The sequence below is a fragment of the Sceloporus occidentalis genome, unplaced genomic scaffold, assembly GCF_023333645.1.
Source record: "Sceloporus occidentalis isolate IW3139 unplaced genomic scaffold, rSceOcc1.0.p SCAF_3, whole genome shotgun sequence".
Lineage (NCBI taxonomy): Eukaryota > Metazoa > Chordata > Lepidosauria > Squamata > Phrynosomatidae > Sceloporus > Sceloporus occidentalis.
This window is the reverse complement of record NW_028316983.1, coordinates 207,878,553-207,899,812: the sequence shown is the minus strand read 5'-3', so window position 1 is coordinate 207,899,812 and position 21,260 is coordinate 207,878,553. Positions and strand designations below refer to the sequence as shown.

At 41.9% G+C, this 21,260-nt stretch overlaps 1 protein-coding gene across 2 annotated transcripts in view; it reads right to left on the bottom strand.

Annotated features, from left to right (window-relative positions):
* Nucleotides 1-20,264, bottom strand: part of KCNB2 (potassium voltage-gated channel subfamily B member 2) — a 218,469-nt gene extending 198,205 nt beyond the window's left edge. Inside the window, exons 1-2 of one of the 2 annotated variants that reach the window (XM_089517453.1) lie at nt 19,896-20,264; nt 9,385-9,445 (exon numbers count right to left, since the gene is read on the bottom strand). The gene's annotated coding sequence lies outside the window, so the exon portion shown is untranslated. The remainder of the gene's footprint in view (nt 1-9,384; nt 9,446-19,895) is intronic. The other variant, XM_089517452.1, reaches the window with a different exon arrangement.
* Nucleotides 20,265-21,260: the final 996 nt, after the last annotated feature.

The following is a 21,260-nucleotide window of genomic DNA, read 5'->3' as shown; positions in this document are numbered from 1 at the left end:
TATCGGTCTAAAACCAGGCTGTGAATTTCTACACTGCTTTTATGTTCTGCTTTCTTTTGAAGCACTTTCACCTGTAATGCCTTTCCCATTTTAAATGCTTTTTAAATAATGCATCACGGAAATGTCATAGAGGATATACAGCATATACATGCTGCAACCAACAGGTCTGTCCCAAGACATTTTGATGCCTGAGCCAAAGCAGCAAATGGTGTCCTCACCCAAAATGAACACCACCCACAGCCAGACAAGTAATTTCAGCCCATCAGATAGAAAAGTCCACAAAATAAATAATAAAAACACAGTACCATTTCTTGATGACCAGTATATGCTGCCTGAGACTAGACCTGATGGAAAGATCAGTACTGACAGCTGAGTCAAAAGTGTGATTTGTCAAACTTGCACCGTCAATCTGTTCTATGTGTCTGTTTCTCAAACTAAAAAGTCATTTCCAAATGAAGAGAAATAATTTGGAGAAGGAGTACATAAGTAACAGGGAAGAAATGTGAGCCATCCTTTAAAAAAAAAAAAGATTTAAAAAATGTTTAAATGTTTCTCTGGTGGCAGTGCTGCAGACATTAGCCACCTTTGATATTGCATTGAGGTACCATTTGTTTGCAACCAGATCCACACACTTAGAAACTGAGTTCATGAAAGCAACTAGTGTTAACTGATTTGTGCTATGTATTTTTTCCCACAGTCCGATAGTCTGTAGTATGATCCAAAGTGAGAAGCTGGTGAGTCTCTTCTTCTGTGTAGGGTTACACCTCGAGATCTCTTCTTCTGTGTAGGGTTAAGCCTTCAGGAGTTCTTCAGGAAATCATTGCCCCAAACAAATTAAAGCTGGTGTAAAGCTGGTATATATGCATTTTGTGTGTGAGCACACACACAGCCTAATTCAAACAAATACCTGTTAAAATAGTTGTTGTGTGTGTGTGTGTGTGTGTGTGTGTGTGTGTGTATATATATAGAGAGAGAGAGAGACAGAGAGAGAGAGAGGACTGTGCTATAAAACCTTTACACTGTTTTCCAATGCTTGGGATTGTCAGCACACCCAAAACCCACAAGCAAGCATGGCCACTGTCCTATGATGAAAGTGCAGTTTCCTTGCAATTTCTTTAAAGTCATCTAAAGCTCAAAGAAGTTAAAAAAAATTATCCAGGTGATAAAACAGATAAGGTTTGTCAGAGTACAGAAACAGTATAATTAAATAATACTTTATTTAAAAATGATTTTGGTTTGAGCAAGAAAAAGATTTTATTTTATCCAGTAACATGACCCATGCTGGCTAAGACATTTTGGGTTGTAGTTCTAATATATATATTGCAACTCTTTTAACTTTTTGTTAAATAAGGATTAAGGATTAAGGATTAAATAAGGATTTCTTACTCTGAATGAATTGCAATTAAAAAAAAAACAAAAACCTGATTGTTTTCCTCTCCAAACACAGGCTTCTGAAAATCAAAGGTTTAGAGGAAAACAAAGTTAATTTTTTTTGAGAAAGCATTTATGTGTGAGATGTAGTGAGAACAAATTCCTATGCTCAGAGGCATTCAGAAGCACTTTGTTCAACAATATTATATTTATATCATGTCTTTCCTGTTATAATACATAGTAGGCCTTTCCACCTTCCCATTTTTTTAATCCACAAAGCAACTTTATGAGGTAAGCCAGCCTGAGGGCATGTAAGTGACAAAGTTGAGTTTCATGGCTCAGTAGGACTTCAACCTGCCCCCCCCCCCCCGGGACGTAGCTAGGATTTTAGGAAGGGGGGGTCCAGACTAAGTCCACCATTATAATGGGGCTTGGGTGCGGCGGCGCAGCAGCACACATCATTCATTTTTCTAATGGAAGGGGGGGTCCGGACCCCAAGAACCCCCCCATTGGCTCTGTCCCTGCCCCCCCAAACCTTCAAACCAACTCTCTAACCGCTATCCCATGCTCTCATTTATCTGTTTCTGACTGGTGGACCGCAGATCATTATGAAGTTTGCCCACACCACTGTGAACTACAGAGATCTCTGCATACTATCCTAAACCATTTCTTCGGCTGCAAAATGGGAAAAAACAAACCCAAAAGAATAGCACATACTTCCTATAAATGTTCTTTCATCCATGTGTACTTTACAGTTCATGTGTGCTATATGCACACAAATATACAATGGAAAAAAATCTATTTCCTTTAATGCACTTTTCAGGCTACTGCCCCCTTTCCTCTTGGGCAACAACCCTAGTACCGCCACATATATTTCTTGATATTAGGCCTACTGTTCTACTGCAAATTAAAAGCAACCAATCTCGGTTGTCATTCCTTTCTGGTCACCCTGGCAGCAACAACCAAGCAGTTGTCTGAGCACTGACAGAGAAACTTCTCAAGCATGCCAGCCTTGTGGCAAAGGTCAATACAAGTAAGAGGCCTCTCAGTTGCTGCTCCAGGTGACCAGGTAAAAGGGAAAAGATTCTTCCCAGTGAGGAAGGGCTCTCAGTCCTTCTTCATCGGGGTGGAGGAGGTGCAGCTGGTGTGTCTTTAGGGGGCTTACAGAGGCCATATGCTACAGGAGCTGCTCCAAGATGGACTCTTTCCAAGAATCCAAGAATTGACTCCTCCCCCTCCTTCCCCAGAGCACAGCTCCAATTTGCCAGCCAAGTCCAAGCAAATCTCACAGACCTTAAGCAGGGTACCAAATTTGAAAGCTCCTTTTTGCCACTGCTTCTCTCCCATTGCCACATGCTCTCACTCCTTACTCCAGTCAATCTGTCCCCAAATGCTACTTCTCCAAGCCACAGAAGTGATGTCCTGCACCCAAGCTTTGAGTGAGTTTCTCTAACACCACAGCCACTACTATCAAAAGACATGGCTAAGGGAGTGAGCTGGCACAGCAGGCAAAGAATGGGAGACACTACCACACAAAGTTATCAGTGAGGCTGTGCAGTGGTTTTAAGGGACTGTGAAAAGAAGTTTCAGCAACTCTCATTCCCGCCCAGGCTACTGGTTGTCTTTCTTGGACAACAATACTTTGACTGAAGCCCCCTCCCAACCACCCCCTTTTTCCTCACTGGCCCCTGCAGTTCCCCTTTTCTCTCATCATGCCCCTGGATCTTTCCATCCTCCACAGAGGGGCATACCACCAATCTGGTAATCAACACTTTAATGTATAGATTTTGAGACCAATCTCTCCTCCTGTGGTATTTCTCATTCTCTTGGTAGTGGCTCCTATGTCATCTTTGAATTTTTAGTTTATTTGATGTACTGTAATCTAGTTTCAGATGCTGTCACAACACTGAGTCATGCTTTGTAATGCCGCAGAATGATCTTTTGTTGCTTGGCTAACTGGTTCCCTGTCAGAATTCATTAGCAATATTTGTCTCTCCATCTGACAACTGTGGGCTACCTTCCCAAAAATTGGTTCTAGTGCACCCCTCTTAGGCATATGGGACACATTTCTGATTTATATGATCTGATATAAAATACAAATTACAATATATGGGGCCTAATATTCCTAAAGACTGAATGACCATATATACTCAGCTATAAGTCAACCTCATGTATAAGCCGAAGTCAGGTTTTGGGGCCAAAATTATGGATTTTGCCATGACCTGTGGAAAGGACGAGGATAAAATCTGAAGGCTCCTTCAGTGTGTGTATGTGTGCATATGGCAAGAGCAACTATCACTGAATCGTTTTACTTCATCGTTCAGCTTTTGTTTCAGCCAGAAGTGCAGGGGGAGAATGACTCTTAAACAAACAGCAATATCAGTCAATCACCCAGGACTCTTTCTGCTTGTCTCCAGAGATAAATAAACTCCTCTCCTGCACTGGCACCACATGGGGAAATCTGAAAGAGCTGCTATCACATTACCATAGTAACTCTTAAATAAGTTGACCTGGGTTTTTGGGGTCAATTTTTGGGTGTAAATTTTTAGATTTATAGAAGAGTATATATGGTAGTAGATTAGAATGTAACCTTCTAAGGACAGGAACCTGATTTTGCTTGTTTGTTTTGTTATTGTTGTTCATGTTTTAAATTCTATGCACAGTGATGATAAACTATGGGGCTTGTGCGTCAGGGTTCCTGGCTATAATCTTCTTTAAAGATGAGTCACTTCTATGGCCCTTCAGACATCATTCTAGATGAGACATAAGACAACATCTTTAAGATGTCTCTTCAAAGCTTGCACTTTTGTACTAAAAATCCCAGAATCCACTGGCTAGTAGTGATTCTGGTACCTGTTCATCAAACAAGTAACTGCACTGGTGTAACTTCTGCTTTACATATAGCTGCCAAAGATATACAGCCTCTGTTAAAATTAAGCAGCAATATAGAAGAAGAAATATGAATAGAAGGAAACTCGTTTTCTAGTTTTTACATGTTAGATTACAGTAAGATCTGAGCTTAGTATCTCTGCATCCGGCTCCTGACATCACTGAACTTTGATTGGTGACAAATTACTGCCACTCCTACATCTGCTGTGTCTACTTCTGGTGCTGTTATTACTATTGCATCACAATCCTCTTATACTGAAGACTGCAGAGAGCTATACAGAAATATATTGCTACATTACAATAAACATCCAAGACCCTAGCATAAACATATTTCTCTGAATACATATTATTATTGCTATACAATTATTTGTTAGTTAAAATAGATATTTCTGCTACTTTAACTAATAAACTAACTAAATAAATGAAGTAACTAACAAAAATGAATGATAAATAACATTAATTTCATTTTACCAGGAGGCTGAGATGTGAGGGCTAATACAGGCATAACAGTGTTGCAATTCAGCACTCAAACACAACCAAAGGCCATGAATGATATGTTATGCTATCATAATAGCACTGAGGAACAAGTCAACACCATTTCTAGTAAACCTGTCATCAGCCCTAATCTCGAGGACATTCAGCAAAGCATACGCAGAGCACGTCTTTTTGGCCTGAGACCAAATGTAAATTTGGGAAGGGTCTCCATGGTGGGGGTGAGTAGATTTCAAGAGCAGATAGGGCTAAGAACACAGGAAAGCATGCAGAACCAAACACTACTGCTGTGGAGGGGAGCTGCCAAAAAAGACAAAGAACCCAAGAATGGAGGAAAAGGCCCCAACTTTATTAAACAGACAGCAACAAAGGTAGGGCTGGCCCAAAGCATGAGGTCTGGATCTGGAACATCGAACAACCCTCTGGTTGTTCGATGAACTGAAATGCCTGGTCACAGCCAGGCTTCAGGATGACATAGGGGCTATATAAAAGGCCATATTGCAAACATGCAACCAGCCGATTGCATGTTCTCAGTGAAGCCTCTAGTTACCAGGAGACGCTGCCACGATGTGGCCCTCGCAATGGCCACAGCACATGCCCTCAGCACTCCCATGTCCCAAAGGACTCCCAATCCAGTGCTATGCAGCCCTGGAAACCACGCCCACCAGATCCATGACCTATGCTGCCGCCCCAAGTTGTGACAAGAAAACCCAGACCCAGAGAGAGAGGGTGGGAGAGCCAAACAAAAAATGATGCCGAGAGTGGATGCCACGTGGCTTTAAATAGCCCAAGAGGAGGGGGAGGGGCCGAGGGAGGAGGGAGCCCCACTCCCAGGCGCATCCAGCAAATTGGTGCCCTGGAGGACTGGGCAGCCCAAGGTGAGGGGGCAACCACCTCCTGAGCATGCTGGGAGACTGAGTCCCAGTGGGAGGTGAGAGTCCCTCCCAACCTTCCTGACCAGCAAATCGCGGGCCTGTGGGCTCCAGCAAGGCATGCTGGGGCGCGCCCAGGCCCGCCCACAGGAGAAGGCGGCTCTGGTCCCACAGCAACCCAGCCATCCCAGTGAGTCGGGCGGCTGCCTTTCTTACCCATTCTATGTTGTACCTCACCTTGGGCCTTGGAGAGTGACAGCAAAGAAATACTACGACGACAACAACAACAACAACAACAACAACAACAACAATTATTATTATTATTATTTATTCCCATATAACACATGGGTCAATACTATAAAAGTGTACTCAGGAGTAAGCTCTATTGCACCAGTTTCCTGGGAGCAAACACAGCACCACACAACAGCTCCCTGTTCTCTCACTGACAGGAGATAGCAATGTAAATTTGCAGCCTGAATGGGATCCTCTCATGGGTCAATCTAGCCCCGGGGCAGAGAGTCACCATTCTTGCTCTAAAGCAAAAGAGGTCAACTGTTGGAGGCTAGGGGGCCACACTGGCTACTCCAAGAAACCTTGGGGGACATACAGCCTGCCGTACACCCTACAAAATAAATAAATACCCCCTCATCCACGATCCTATCAAGAAGGTATGGCTGGCATTTTGCCATATTTTGGTCCCTGGGTCATTTTCGGCCCTGCAGAGGCCTTTTTCTAAAAACAACAACAACAAAAATGGACCCAGAAGTCGCTTCCTGCTTTTTGGAAAAGGGCACTTCTGGTCCTAAAATGGCCCGGGGGAACAAATATATGGCAAATGCCCCAGGTTCCCTACAGAATGTTTGGGGGCATTTTGAGAATATTTTGGTTGATCACCAATACTTGGTGGTTTGTTTCCCAGGGGACCTCCTTTGGTTGTGACTTTCAGTCTCACCTTTCCACACCAAATACATTGATCTACCAATCGATCTATATCGTAGCAGTTGATTAGCACACTTGCAGTAAATGGCTGGAGGTAGGAGAAAGTGACACAGTAACAACCCCTTTCCCTGCTCCTGTTGGTAATACACAGATTCCTGTCCTGGAGAAGACCTCTGCTGCAGGATAAAAGCCTGGTAGTATGTACAGGTTCCCTCTTTGTTAATGATCAGAATAGAAACAGCACTGAAATTATCAGAGGTTTTACTGGAAAAGAGTCCTGTCTGAAACTCAAAAAAGGATGCTGTTGCTGCACAGAAATGTAACAGCAACATGATAGAAAGCAGGCTAACAGATGCTGCTTCCTTACTCTCACTGCATCCTTATGGTGCACAGAGATACATCTGTTGAATAGATGCTTGTCTCTTCCTAGGAAGAGAAAGCAGAAGATAGCAACTGCACAGAGGCATGTCTGACATCCAGTTCATCAATCATCACTGCTGTTCCCACTGTTCTAGGCTTCACTGGTGGTTCACATGGGAAAGGGATGGACAACAGCCTTCTCACAATAAATGTAAAGGAGATGCCTAGTTATCTATAAAGAGATAAGAGAGGCATGGGGATGTGCTGAGTAAAGAACATGATTTGTGAAAGTAATAATTGGAGCTGAAGGGACAGATTTTCCCTGCTTTAAACACACCCTAGCTGGGCTCCCCAATTTCCCTAGAAGTGTTCCCCTGTGGTGTCCCCCCTGAGGGTTTCACAGATAAGGGGAGTGTCTAAATTGACCATTGTGGGAGAAAGGCAGGCTATAAATCCTTGAAATAAAATAAAATAAATAGGCTTCACCTTGCATTTTTCTGCAACCCCTCTAAGTCCAGGCACTCTAAGCACTTCAAAACAACATCGGCACAACCAGACACACATTTCCCCAACAAACCCACTGTTTCCCCCCTTTCCAGCATACATCAGCCTAGCAGCCAATAACCATTTTGTTTGTCAATGTAACAACCACTGTGCACTCTGACTGGATGTCTCTGCAATACCCTTTCCTCCTTTACCATTCTAGAGGAGAGTGAGGAAATTGTAGATGTAGACACACACATGACAGCGAAAGAAAAAAAATAAATGTGTATTTTATTTATCTTTTATTTATGGCAATATCCAGCCCTGAGATCCAACTTTTCCCTTCCTCTTTCCCCCAACCTAACTTTCACATTTGTGTTACTGTTTACACTCTGCCTCATCTGATCCTCCTCATACCTGATCAGCATTGTGTCATCTTTTTTTTTATTTCAGTGAATGGAGTGCACACATTCCCTTTCCCCACCCCATTCATTCACTTGCCCAATCATGAAAAAATCTCACACACTCCCTTCCTCTCATATACACATTGAAGATATCTGCACAAGCAAGGGAATGGTTGGTGAGAGAAATATTACACTCTGAAATGAAAACAAATATGACACAATGCTGATTGTGAGGGAAGGATCAAAGTGGGAGGGGGAAGTGTGAAAAGCGTAAAAACAAAAACAACATGGGGGGTGAGAGCCCGATCTGACCCCACACCACTGTTTTCATAGCTGAACATACACAGAAGTAGAAAAACATGATGACACACACACCAGGCTTGCTGGATGCAACCAGTCCAGACCACCATACATTCCTTCAGCCCCACGTTGACATCACTATAGAGCACAGTTTTCCCCTCCCAATGAATATTCAGATTTTTCCACTCAAATCCAGAGTAAATTGTCACATTTCCCCCTCTGGATTAAAGCCCTGAGGTGCTGAAAAGACATGGATTTGGCCCCAAATCCTTCTGTAGGTTGTCTGGACTGCCAGCAGTAAAAATGAAGTGAGACCGTTTCATTTGATCCGTGACTACAAACCCAAGGAGAAATGGGGATCATTAGAATTTATTTTGCAAATAGTATTTGTAATTTACTGAGGTTCTAGGTTCTGGCTCTGATACTGGAAGGAAAAATGAACGCTGAATAGTTTGCCAGCTATTTGCAACAGATGGAGATATGTACTTGTGAATGAGACCATGGTAGAATCATATCAGCATTTGGGGGCTCAAGGCAACAGAGGTTCCCTTTCTACCAAAATTCTGCATTTTGACCTTGTGTCCCCTGTAGGTAGTACTACAACCAATGGCAAAAAGGGAAAGTGTTCAGGTGATACATATTGCAAGGTAAGAAAGGAATAAACACTAGCTATAGGTCTTTGCATGCTCTGCACAATTTGGGTAAATTTAAATGGCTGGGGTTAGGAGTGAGGAAGATATTTTAGGAGTATCACTATGAAGTATGGGCTCCCTCTATCTTTCTCACCATGACAGCATCCTTGTCTTTACATCTTCAAGGCAGTTGCCCTGGGATTTCTGGTGGTTAAGGCTTGCTATGACATTTCTAAGAAGACAATGTCAGTTACAGGCCTTCCCTGCACACTTCTGAGGCATGGCTTGTTTATAGTTTGTGCAAAATGCCCTTTCATTCAACATACCTCACCTCCAGTTTCCATGAAATATGTAATATTTGGGGACAGAATGTAAGTGAATGTGCAAAAGACAAGGCAAGTAGTTAATTTAGGAGGCTCATGTAGAGAACTGCAGAGATTGGCAAAATTACCTTTCTGGATTGAAAACCATTGTGCCTTTATCCCATCTTGGAAGAAAGGCGGGAAATAAATTCACTAAATAAATATGAACCCCACAGTCAGTGGACCATAACTATATTTTGGCAGCAAGTGTCTTCACATCTTGAATATGATAAAGCTTACAAATGTTGGCAAACTCTTACCAAAACCAGAACAAAATTACCTTGCCCAGCCCTGCTTAGCTTTGACAACATGGGTGTATTTCTTTATCCTCAGACTATGACCTGGGAAAGAGAGAAAATATTTTCAGCATATCTGGGGCACAGGAGTGGTAATTCAGGGTTTGTTTCTTATATTAGAAGATAAGAAGATCCCTGCTGGGTCAGACCAAGGTTAATCTAATCCAGCATTCTGATTCCAGCCAGATGGGCATGAAAGTGAGGCCTTTTCCTGTGATTTGTACCTACCATCTTTTATTTCAGACAGACACAGAAACAGACAGGCGCACACACACACACACACACAAGGGGCGAGAGAGGGGGGAGCGGAGGGGAGGGGAGGGGAGGGGAGGGAGAGAGAGAGAGAGAGAGACAGAGAGAGACAGAGAGAGAGAGACTTTGAATTTCTATTAACTAGCCTGCTGAGAGTCCTTTTCTTTATGGATTGGTCTAATCCAAAGCATCTGAAGCAGAAGTGGCCTTAGACTCCCCAGACCACCCTTCTTCTGTTGAAACAGAATAATTTGCCACTCTGCGAAGTCTCCAGAAATAGCAATTCATCTTATAATTAGATTACAGCAATCATTTTTAAAAGGCAGTATTTCAAAGCCTTATCACCACTTCTGCCCCATCACCCCTAGTTTTTGGCATTATGGTGGTACCTGAAGGATACCAGGGGCAGCAAATTGACCTTACACACACACACACACACACACACACACACACACACACACACACACCATTGTTGCTGACTCCTGATTTAAAGTCATCTAAGCCCTCCCTCCATGATAACTGTCATCCTTCGGCCTGTGAGGGAGTGAACAGGCAGGCCCAGCTCCATCAGGGCTAAGAGCCCTCCCTCCAGTCCATCTGCCTTGGTCCAGGCATCAGAGGGAGAGAAGAACCACTGGACCTCATCCCCTTTCCCACCACCATTTCTTCTTTTGTGTCGTGTCTTTTAGATTGTAAGCCTGAAGGCAGGGAACCATCTAATTAAAAATAATAATTGTAAGCCGCTCTGATAACCTTTAGGACTGAAGGGCGGGGTATAAATACAATAAACAAACAAATAAATAAGCTATCCATCCCTACACTTGTATGGCAATCTTTTCCAGTTTATTTATGCAAATTTAGGGCAGCCACATGAAAAAGAGCATTGGGCTTTTAATATTTCTCCATTTCACATTTGTGTAGAAGAGGGCATTTCAACAGGTGTAGTTTGTTATGCAAAGTATGCCAATTGAAATTCTCTCTTTTACACAACTATTGAAAGATGCAGGAGCCCTGTCCTTTTTCTCACTTAGTCAATCTATATGACAGGGTGGGAATGAGGCAGCCCTTCATTTGTTGGACTGCAACAGCTAACACCCCTATTCAACATAGCTAGTGGTGAGGAATGCTGGAAGTTGCAGACCAACAACATCTGGATGATTGCCACTTATGCTATACACAACATGTCCAGGAGTCATTTATGCAACACTGCTTTGTGAGAATACTCTGAAACTGTGGGAAATATGTGGTTTGGGAGAGGCCAGGAGCAGAGAAAGTCAATATGAGGCAAGTATCACTGTAGTGCAGCAAGTGATAGTTTGGGCATTGTGATCTTTGGAGGGACATCTGCCTCAGGAACAAATCAGATGATGATACATGAAGGCATTTCAAGTCAATGAGGGTTCAGGAAACCAGATTGGCACCCTGGACAGATCTTAGGATAATTTCGTTCTTGGATAACAACCGCCAATTTCCAGAAGCCAGAGAGGTTTTTTTTAAAGGACTTCCCCAAGTTCTGACTGTTGTGCAATGTTTCCCCATACCTGGAATTTTTCAGCCCTGATGAGAACCAACCACATCTCAAAGTGCCTATTAGTTATTGGTACAGTATGGGTGCCAGCTGTCTTGTATAAAACTTCTTTTTGGGGAAGTAGGTGATAACAAAGATGCTGGTATGGAAAAGAAGGGGCTATCCTCCTTCACAGAAAGCACAGTTCCAGTCTACTTTTTTTTTTTTTTTTAATATTTTAGTCATGTTGTTTTGGTATATTGTCTGGTATGATGGCATATATACAGTATTTATTCTGCCTTTCAGGGTAACAAAAACCTCACAAAGGTAGATTAAAAAAAATTAAGTAGCAAATGATAATTTCAAAAACAGTTAAAACAATTCAGAAAACCAGATTAAAGCACCTAGCAATCAAGATGCGTAACACTTCACCAAATCCCAATTTGCAGAAACAAAGGTTTTACATAAAGGCAGAAACAAGGGCAGGCATACTTCTTTGGGGAGAACATTTCAGGAAAGTGGGACCACCATTTTAAAGGCTGTGCCCCTGGTACCCAAATATCTGAAGGCCCTTGGCAATGGACCAGAGAGCAAGTCACTTGTTGGTTAGTCTCAATCACTTTCCTTTTGTAAAACAGCAGCAAATGTAGCAAGAGCAGCAAATATGTGGTCAAAGTAGTGAGTTTGGGCTGCAGAATCTCATTTTATTTCTGATCTGGAATGAGTAGTTTGTCTTCATCTGATGTGAACATAGATCAGCTAAATGCTGCTTCTTAAAGAAGGGCAGCAGCATCTCCCATTACCTGGAATTTAGATACACACTTTATCTGAAATGGGGATTCTGTTTAACCATTGCAGGTCTTGAAGGGTCTGGCATGAAGGGGGAGCTGAGGTAGAAGGAACGGAGGTGGAATGTAATGGAAACAGTTTGGCAGATTAGACGAGAAGTGTACAATTTATCGCTGTGGGGGTCCACCATGAATACTGTATTTCAGGGTTATCTTTTTTCCCCATGGGATGGCACAGGTGCCTGTAGCAGTTGCGTGGCAAGCAGTAAGTGCAGTAGCAACTGTATAGCCAGCATTTTTTAATCACAGAGATTTAGCAATGAGAAATAGGCATCTGCTCAATATCTGCTATAGAGCCTATATACCCAAAAGGCACTAGATCTCATGTGATCTTGGAAGCTAAGCAGGATCAACCTTGAATGAGAGACCACTAACAAATACCAGGTGCTGTAGGCTATATCTCAGAGGGGAAAAAACTAGAAAAACCACCTCTGAGCATTTCTTGCCTAAGAAAATCCTATGAAATTCAAGGAGTCACCATAAATCAATGAACAGCTTGAAGGAACATGCATGTACACACATGTGCACACGTATGCACGCACACACACACACACACACACACACACAAATATCTGCTTGTCAGTAGAGGGACTAAACCATGAACACAATGTGATAAACCTGGTCTTTTTCATAATAGCACTTTAATACCATATTAAATACCATGGCTGGGGTTTGTAGTATGATAACACACTATCGTTTTTTTAGAAGAGGATATGTAGTTTCAAAAAAACTACATATCCCTAAATTCCACAGGGTGGAGTCAAGACAGTTAATGTGGCAGCAAAGTACAATACTGTGTAAAATAAATGAAACCCAGGATTAGCGTTAGGTTTAGTGCTTTATTCACTCTCTCACAAACCAGTATTAATGATCAAGACTTCTTTAATGTCTAACACTTTAAAAATACTTAGAACCCTATTGAAATGCTTACCGGTACATAGTATAGTAGGTTAAAGAATAATCAACTATTTTAAGTCCAACCATGAAGTTCTGTAGCCAAGCAAAAACTTGTGTTTCCTACATCCACCTGAAAAATCTGAGTCACTGTACCACAAAATTGAATATTAGTATGTAATAATATTAAATCACAAATAAATAAGTCTTCCTTTTCAATTCACTGAGATCAGCGTAGTACAGTAAAAGTACTAGTTTTCACTTTGAAGACCCAACATGAACAAATGGTTGAATAGGCAACCCATGGATAGGAATCTTTGGGACTGTTCACACTACACAATTATAAGGCTATGAGTCTACTTTAACTGCTCTGGTTCCATCCTAAAGAATTAGGGATTTACAATATAGGCAGAGCTATTTAGCGTTCTCATCCTAAGAACTTCTGTGTCTCACCAAACCACAAACCCTAGGATCCCATGAGATATTGTCATGGTAACTTAAGTGGAATCATAGTGCTATACAGTAATCATATAGTGTCATAGGACCCTTAGGACAGTCGGTTTTATGTTGTTCTGGATTCAGAGATTATCCTTGCATGAGGCAAAAGCTGTTACGGGAAACAGTCACTTACTCTAAGCATGGAAAATTTCTTTCTGTGGGCTGGAAGTCCTCAAATCTCCATGTTCACTAGAAGAGTCTTGGAACTATGATTTTAAAAAAGTAACTTTTCTAAGCTGACTTCCTTGACTGCATTGCTTGTACACCTTCCCATTGCAATGGGAAATCCTCTGGAACAGCATGCAGGGCAGAACAGGGAGCTGCAGGCAGGCAGCAAACAGACAGTGGATTCTCAGCATACCTGTGATGCCATCCACACTAGAGCTTTGGATCCAAACCATTACAAAGTATATTTTTGTAGTGCTGTGTTTCTTTTAGAATAAATTAGGGAAACACCATAATATATTTTGGACATCTCCCAGATTAAGCCCTTTTAAGTTTAATCAGTTTCAGTGAGATAGTTTTATATACACGTTTAACTCTCTCACTGAAACTGATGGGGCTTTAAAGTGCACAGCTTCAGTTCAGTTGTGACCTTTGCATACTGAACCCCATCTATGCTACATAATTATAGCACTATGATTCCATTTTAACTGCCATAGTTCCATTTTATGGAATCCTGGGATTTTCATGGGGCAAGGGGGAGGGCATTGGTTTCTTAACTGCTCTTCAGTCAGCCCCAACTCATTGTGACCCTGGGGATGAGACATCTCCAGGCCCTCTTATCCTGAAAAAGGATCCATTTGTCTTTTTGGCAGTCTACAGTATCATCAGCATTCTCTTCAGCATCACATCTTGAATGAGTTTATTTGTTTAGGGAAGAGTATTTAGAATCCTCAGTCAAAGAGTTTTAGTGTCTCACCAAACTACAAATTTTATGATTACACAGGATATAGAAATAACAGTTGAAGTAGAATCATAATAATATAATTGTTTAGTGTAAAAGGGATCCTGCAAAGTACAATACAAGACTAATCCTTATAATAATAATCAAACATGGTAATTGAAATGGCAATTCATTGAATGTACAGTACAACTGGAGAGGTTGGGATGGTGACTTTCAGATGTTCCTGGACTGCAACTCCCACCCGCCCAGGCCAGAATAGTAAATGGTAAGGGATAATGGGAGTTGCAGTCCAACAACTGGAAGGCTGCAAGTTGTCCATCCCTGCTTCAGTGATACAACCCAACCTATAGTGATCTGTGTGCTAGTGGATTGTGCTATGTCAAACCACAAAAGATGACATTAAACAGAAGCTAGGAAAAGATACTTTGTTGGACTACAATTCCCGTACTTTAGGACAAGGGCTTCTGTGTTAGCATTCTCTCTAAAAGACTAATTTTTCATATTTTAGAACCGTTTTATTTCCTTGGGGTTTTTAAAATGTAATATGTAATATGAATGCCAACATTCTAACAAAACTCCAGTGAACATACTGACATTTAGTGCTGAGTAAATATGCCTGGGACTGGTAATCTTTCTCTCTAGTTGAAAGTGGTACAGTCCACATGGGCTACAGCATTTTATCACTACTGCTCATGTCCTATTCCTTCCCCACCTCAACTCATTTTTTCCAACCAGTATCTGTTTGTCCTACATACTTACTTTGAACAAAGTTTCTGCAAAGGTTCCAACCTTTAAGCTGCATAATAAGGCAGAACACTTTTTTGATCCTACCACTTCAATGCCAGATTTACAAGTCAAAACTATCTTGCAGTGTGCCATTTTAAATTCAGCTTGGAAGTCGTATATTGTAAAGAACCAAAGCACGCCCCATGGAAAGGAGATGCTCAAAGGCAATTCCATTTACATGGTGCCCCAGATTATTCCATTGCTAGTGCTGAATTCAGGTGCACATTAAATAAACTGCAACTTAGGGCCTCAGATCAGGAAAGGGCTCTAGATACCAAGAAAAGTTTCTGCTTCTGTTAAAATGATACAGAGTTTTGGTAATGGTATAGGTCTCTAAAGGTTTATGTCCTCAGCACACAGTTTATTTGTGTAGCTCCTAAGAATCCTATGCATGTTGCTGCCATACAGTTAATGACCTTTTCACAAATGTGTATAGCCTTGCTCTACTATCATACTTTGAGAATACGTGTCAGGTAGAGGAAGTAGGTCTGGTCTGTACAAGTGACTTTTACCAGTCTTTTGACTCTTAAATATGTAATGGGATTGTGTTCCAGAAGGTTAAAATGTCCCTGCTATCATAAAACTATATCATATTCATACCCACAACTACCTAATGAGATCATAAAATAGCAAAAAAGGGGGGATTTAAAAGGGTGGGGAAAGCTTTTCCGTTTCTACTCAGCATTAAATAGCATTAAATTGAAATCATGGCAATAATTTCAAAGAAATTAATCACTTAAAACACTGTGACTGTTACAGTCAAGGGAAAAGTAAGTTTTGACATGAAAGGTATAGATCTGATTTTCTGGAACAGATCCCAAATTAAAACACCAGAGATGTAAACAACATATTTAAAACTATCAGTAAATACCTATAACCAGAATTTATCACTTATAGAAGTGCCAGTATGTATTGAAAATATTCACACAAATGTATATGTCTGTGTACAGTGGACCCTTGCAATATGCTGGGGTTTGGTTCCAAGAGCCTTCATGGATAACAAAATCCATGGATGCTCAAGTCCCATTTAAATATAATGACATAGCAAAAGGGTGTCCCTTATAAAAAATGGAAAATCAAGATTTGATATTTAAAATTTATACTTTTTTGGAACATTTTCAAACCGTGGATGCTTGAATCCATGTATAAAAAATCCATGTATAAGAAGGGCCAACTGTATAAGAGAGAGAACAAGAGCATGCAACTGTCATATCTACATATATCAGCAGTGATACTGAGAAATTAAAACATTAAACTCCCAAATGTAAAGCTCCTTCAGTGCATTGGTTGTAAAGAATACTTACACATAAAACTCTGGCTTCTATAATATCTGCAGTGGTCAATTATAATATTTGAAACACTTCTCTATTTTTGAGATATGATAACTTCTTTCCTATGTGAAAATATATGAATTTTAAACTGTCAGCTGTATCACTGCCACCTGTCAGCTTTAAAGTAGTCCAATGAAAGAAACACAAAGAAGAGTACTGATGATCTCCTGATGAAGAAGTTTTACAAAAGAATTACAAACTTTACATGCACTAGAGATGAATGCATACTAGCAAAAAAAGTGAGAATGCTGAAGATTAAGTAATAAACCATGTAACATAAACTGTAGCATAGTTACAAGCAAACCATAGAAGATCTTTCTTTAAATCTACTTCTTCCTTCACACTGTTGAATGCCAAGCGGCAAGATGTCAATTAAAGTTGTAGCAATAGTGCAGACATAAATAAATGCATGCACAGGCATCAAAGATGTTTAAAGTGCTGAAGCTAATGGAGAGCTGTTTAGAAATACAAATATCCTATACACAGCACCCTTCTCCTCCTGAAGTGGATGACAAGATGTTTTAGTGGTTATGAAAGAGATGGAAGTGCCAGCAGTCTGAACATTCATTCGACAATAACAACAATCAAATCTGAACAGATTTTCTTTTGGGGGGGGGGCAAATAATTTTAGGTTCGAACTCATTCTTGTGATCAAAACATTTCCCAAAGTTTGAGAAAGTCCCTTTATTAAAAAAAAAAAAACTACAGCTCTTTGGATCTTCTACCCAGCATGGGACAAGCTATGCTGGCCGTGTGATTCTGGGAGTTACAGTTCAAGAAATAACTTCTCCGAACTCTGATTCTTTTCCAGACACTGAAGTTGCTTAAGTTAGCAACAATCAAATTGCTTCCAGGAGAAACTAGACTGGGCCTGGCTTTTAACAAAATAAATAAGTAAAATAAATCCAGAACCTCAGCACACCTTGCCCACTATCTTGCGTGAACCTTGGTTGGAGCTCTGAGAAGACTGGCAAACCTGAATAAAAAAAAAGGTCTGCCTGTTTTAGAAGCAAAGCTCTCTTGAGAACCCAGCAGGTCTCACCCTTCTGAAGCCTCCCCGGCTTTGCTGCTATTCTCCTCCTTCTAAACCGACCCTGGCAGCTTTTCGGCATTACAGGATAAGATTATTGACTGAAATCTGTTTCGCTTAGTGATCAGGGCATGACGGCTGTTTGTTTGCAAAGTGACTGTACTGCCTCTTGACAAATGTCTAATGCTGCCTTTAGAGGTGGGGAAGAATGAGCAAACAGCAATTATTCATTCATTTCAGCATCGATGCGACAGCTGGAGTTTGGGTGGCAAGTTAAAATGTTGAAGAAACTGTAAATACACTGCTTATTTTTATCTTAATCATTATGTAACTTGATTTGAATGAAGTCCAAGAAGTACTATAAATATGGACAGTATCTACATAAGCTGCATACATGGACTTAGTTGTTCCCAGCATTGAAATGCAGAGCTTGGAAAAGTTACTTTTTGTATTATAGTGCCCCAAGGGCATGCAGACTGGGGATTCTGGAACTTGTAGTCTAAACATAACTTTCTCCAGCTGTGCCTTGAAATGCCCCGATCCACTTGGTTCCTTGGATGTATTGGTATCAAAGATGCTCCACCGCACAGCTGTAAAAGCAAAGCATGCTCTAAATCCCTTTAAAAATAAAAACCCTGCACAGCCGTAAAACTAACTCATCTCAGGGTGTAAATGCATCTCACGCATGAAGGTACAATTACAACTCTTCTAATCACTGTTTTGGATGAGTTCTTTCCAGTACAAAAGAGGCATCTGAGCTCAAAAAGACAGGTGGGAGGGAAGAAAGGCAAGGTGCACTGGATTCACGCTTCTTCTAGCATCAGATTACTCAGATCCAGTCCCTAGGTGGAAGAAAGTCCAAGCGCCTTTTTTAAAAAAGAACATATATAGCTGGCAAAAAGAAGGGGGGGGGGGGGCTGCTAAGCTTTTCCTTTTTGGCCACCTGGAAAAGCAGAATAAATAGGCATGTTTCCATTTGTTCCAGAGTGCCTGGTTCCTTCCCGCTCATCCCTCCACCTAGCAGTCATTCAAGAGGCATGTGCTTATTCACAAAACCAGGGCTCTGCTGTGGAAACCTCCTTCCCCGCCCCCAAATCACAGAAGGGGGAATACAACCACCTTTTCTACCCATTCAGCAAGTGACAGAGGGAGGGCTGAGGGCAGAGAAAGACCCTCCTCATCCCCCCTTTGCTTTTCAATAGCCCAAGGCACCTCCTCACCCTCAAAGGGTTCCCCTGGAGCCAGAGGTCAGGTCCAGCCTTGGTTTATGTGTGTGTGACAGAGAAAGAGAGAGAGACAGCCCATATATATATGACAGCGCGTACCTCTCATCTATGTACACACAGACACACATGTGTATATGTGTATGTTTGTGTTTATGTATGTGTGTGTACATACATATATATATATATATGCACACACATATAAGCACAACTCTCAACACATACACAAATTACATATTATGTGTGTGTGTATACATATATATGAGAGCATATATGAGTTGCACTCTCTCTCTCACACACACATACACATATATACACAACTCTCCTCGACGTATATATATATATGTGTGTGTGTGTATACCACACACATGCATATAAATCTCTCTCTGTGTGTGTATCTATATATATATGCATACACACACATACATCGCGGAGAGTTGTGTGTATATGTGTGTGTATATATATGTTGAGGAGAGTTACACTCTCATATATCTCTGTGCGCGTGCACACACACACACATATATATATTGTGTGTATATGTATGATGAGTTGTTCTCTCAAACACACACACGTATATATACACACAACTCTACTCGGAATATATCTGTCTCTGTGTATATATATATAGATACACAGACACACACACATATATATATACATTGAGAGTTGTGTATATATGTGTATGTATGTGTGTGTGATAGAGTGCAACTCTCCTTGACATACATATCCATACACACACACACAGATATATATAATGTCTGTATATGTTGAGAGTTGCACTCATATGTGTGTGTGTGTATTTATATGTGCATGAAAGCGCAACTCCCCTTTGACGTGTATATATGTGTGTATATAGATACACACAGACATTTAAATGTATAAGTGCATATATGTATGCATATATGTGTGTGTGTGTGTGTCGAAGAGAGTTGCGGTCTCATATTTGTTTGTGTGTATGTATGTGTGTGTGTGTGTGTGTGTGTATATATATATATAGTGTTTGTATCTGTATGTATATATGTTTATTGTGTGTATGTATATATATGAGTGTGTGTGTGTGTGTGTGTACACATACACACATATACATGTGTGTGAGAGAGCGCAACCCCTCTGTAGGTAAAAGGGGAGCCAGTGGGGACGCCCCCTTCTTCCCCTCAGCCTTGGCTGTCTCCCCCGCCTCTCCTCCTCCTCCTCCTCCTCCTCCTCCGGCGCCGCTTACCTTCCTCGGAAAGCCCCTTCTTCCTTCAGCATAAACCCAGGCGGAGCGGGAAGCACAAAGGCATCCCGGAATCCCCCTCGGCTGCCTCCTCCTCCTCCTCCTCCTCCTGCTGCTGCTGCTGCTTCTTCTCAGGTGCCCTCCTTGGCCTCCCTGGCGACCCTCCCAGAGGAGGAAGAAGGAGAAGAAGAAGAGGAGGAGGAGCCCCTTAGCCTTGCTCTGGAGCCCTGAGCATCTCCTCCTCCTCCTCCTCCCGAGGATCGGGGCTGAGGCCAGGCAAGCAGCGCCTGAGATTCGCAGGAGGGCAGAGCTCCTCTCGGGCTCCAGTGTAATCCCCTTGCGCTTGCATGGGATGGAGAGCGAGGAGGAGGAGGAGGAGGAGGAGGATGCCTGGAGTGGTGATGTTGGCGGTGGCAGCAGCAAGAGGAGGAGTAGCTGCTACTCCTGGGTGGATGTGGATGTGTGGCTATGGACATCTGTGGGTGGGTGGGTGCGCGCGCCCGCAGCCTGAGAGGAGCTTTGGCAGGGCGCGCGCTCACTCACACACACACACACACACTCTCTCTGCAGGAATAATCCACCTTTGAGACCGCTTTGACTGCCCTGACTTTGGTGCTAGGGAACCCTGGGAAGTGTAGTTTGTTGTTGTTGTGACTCCAGAGCTCTCTCTCTCTCTCTCTCTCTCTCTCTCGCAGAGAAGGCTCAATGGTTCACAAACACTACAGTCCCCAGGATTCTCCAGCGCTGAGGCAGGGCAGTTTAAATGGTCTCAGACTGGATTATTTCTGCAGTGTGTGTTTCATCATCATCATCATCATCATAGATTTATTTATATCCTGCCTTTCCATAAGGAGAGGTGGGTTACAAGGCGGGTTACAATGAAAAACCTAAATAAATTACAATGTCAAACATGACTAAAAGTACATATCCCCTTATCCCTTACCCTAAAACAACAACACTAAAATGTAAGTTAAAATTAAACTCGTCAAGATTGGAGAGAGCCAGTCAGGGCAGTCGCAGGGCAGTCCCCATCCCTGTAATGGGAGGTCAGTCTGGGAAGGCCTGCCGGAAGAGATCCACCTTGATAGCCTTTTTAAAAGCAACTCAAGAGTGGTCATAGGAGGGATCTCCTCTGGCAGGCCATTCCGTAATTTAGGAGCGGCAAGTGAAAAGGTGCTCTGGGTAACCGCAGCCAACCTGGTTTTTCTTGGCTACATTAAATTCATCCCAGAGGACCTGGTTGTGTGGGAAGGATTGTATGGGAGAAGGCGCTCCCACAAGTAAGCTGCTTTGAGACTGCTTTAACTGCCCTGGCTCAATGCTAGGAAGTTTTGGGAATTGTAGTTTTGTGGGACATTTAGACTTCTC